The sequence below is a fragment of the Cebus imitator genome, unplaced genomic scaffold (assembly GCF_001604975.1).
Source record: "Cebus imitator isolate Cc_AM_T3 unplaced genomic scaffold, Cebus_imitator-1.0 Scaffold1045, whole genome shotgun sequence".
Classification (NCBI taxonomy): Eukaryota; Metazoa; Chordata; class Mammalia; order Primates; family Cebidae; genus Cebus; species Cebus imitator.
Window position 1 is genome coordinate 1 of NW_016108360.1, and position 2225 is coordinate 2225.

Here is a 2225-nt window from a genome sequence, read left to right on the forward strand (position 1 = left end):
TTCCTTTGACTTGATGTCCTCTTTCTGTTTTACAGAATTAAAACAAGGAATTTCTCAAGACTTGGCTTCTTCCCCCAAATTAGACAGATACAAAGTAGCAAGGTAGTTAACAGAAAAAGCAATCAAGGTAAATGCTCCTTGGGACTCGGTGGGGAGGGGGACACTTTTTGAAAAGAACGTTTGTTTTGGAACTTGGAGTCTGTTCGTCTGGCATCTGAGAGCCACAGCCTCCTCCCTGTGGGACTTGGCTGGAGTTACATTTATTTATTTATTTATTTATTTATTTGTTGTTTGTTTATTTATTTTTGAGACAGAGTCTGGCTCTGTTGCCCAGGCTGGAGTGCAGTGGCACAATCTCAGCTCATCACAACCTCCGCCTCCTGGGTTCAAGCAATTCTCGTGCCTCAGCCTTTTGAGTAGCTGGGACTACAGGTGCACACCACCACACCTAGCTAATTTTTTTTTTTTTTAGTAGAATTGGAGGTTTCACTATGTTGGCCAGGCTGGTCTTGAATTCCTGTCCTCAGGTAATCCCAGCACTTTGGAAGGCTGAGGCCGGCAGATCACGAGGTTAGAAGTTCGAGACCAGTCTGGCCAATATAGTGAAAACCCATCTCTACTAAAAATAAAAAAAATTAGCTGGGTGCGGTGGTGTGCACCTGTAATTTTACCCAGCTACTTGGTAGGCTGAGGCAGGAGAATTGCATGAACCAGGGAGGCAGAGGTTACAATTAGCTGAGATCATGCCATTGCACTCCAGCCCTGGAGACAGTGTGAGATTCTGTCTTAGAAAAAAAAAAATTAGCCAGGCGTGGTGGCAGGCACCTGTAATCCCAGCTACTCAGATGCTCGGGAGGCTGAGGCAGGGAGAATCGCTTGAACCTGGAAGGTAGAGGTTGCAGTGAGCCAAGATCACACCACTGCACTCTAGCCTGGGCGACAAAGCTAGATTCCGTCTCAAAAAAAAAATTACATATTGGGTGACAGGTGCCCCAAAATCTTAAAAATCACCACTAAAGAGCTTATCCATGTAACCAAAATCCACCTGTTCTCCAAAGACAATTGAAGTAAAAATATCCTCTTGCCATCTTAGGAGAAGAAGACTTTCTCTATCTATGGACACTACCCGGTGGTGCATTCGGCTCTGTGGAGGAAGGGCTGGGTGGAGAAGAAGTTCCACTTCTTGCCCAGGGTCATTGCCAATGTCGAGGATGGAGGCACTGGGGTTGCTGGTAGGGTATTGGAGGCGCGAGTCTCAGTGCAGGGCGTGACTGTCTGCCACAGGCATGGGGCGGGGGAGGGTCCATGCCAACCTGAGCGTGCTGCCTACCCTCGAGTCCCTGTGTGCATGATGGAATCTCTCTGACTCCAGGTCTCCATCATCCTCCTGGCCTCCCTGCCCCAGGTGGTCATGCAGGGCAAACCCTTTCAAGCCCCTGGCACTGCTCCCTTCTCAGTGTCCCTGTGGCCCCCACACAGGCTGGGCCTCCTCCTGCCGGGGTGGTTTCCATAGTCCTGCTCTGCCCCACCCAGCCATCCATCCTCCGGCCCCAGCTCCCCGAAGTCCACTCCTCAGGCCCCCACAGTACCACTCCTCCTCACTGACCATCTGCACAACTGTGTCCGTGTCCTCTTGGCGCCAGTGAGACCCAGATCAAATGTCCCCCTCCTCCCCACCCCTGCCCGGGACCCCATGGCATCCATCACCCCCACCCCCACCCTGGGCTGTCTCCACCTTTCCGCACCTCAGGACATCTGGGCCTCCAGGAATCCTGGGACCCCATGCCCTGTCACAGCCCTGGTGGGATGGCTGTCCTGTGGACGCTCACTGGATTTGTGAGGGTAGCTGGGATGTCCTGAGCCTGACCCAGCACCCACAGAAGCACCTGCTCCGCCAGGGCAAGTTGCTGTCCTGCCTGCAGTGGTGATAATGGAGTGCTGGGGGAAGTCTGGCAGAGGATCTATGTTCAGGCCTCCCGCTGTGTCTCGTTGGCAGATAATAAACCTGCTGAAGTGAAAGAAAATAAAGAAACAGCTTTGGAGAGAATAGAGGACATCCACGATGTGATGGTATATCCCCTTCGTGCGTCCTAATCAGCCTCTGCCTCTCCATGGCTTCTCACACCATCACCCTGCTCTGTGCCTACTTGCCCATGTCCTGGAGGATGGCAGCCCGGTGGGGGCAAAACCCCAGTCACAGCAGGGCCCCTTGACCTGGGGTGGGG

General features: G+C 52.6%; 1 pseudogene; it reads left to right on the forward strand.

Moving 5' to 3' along the window:
- The first annotated feature begins 13 nt into the window (after nucleotides 1-13).
- Nucleotides 14-2225, forward strand: part of LOC108298690 — a 21253-nt pseudogene continuing 19041 nt past the window's right edge.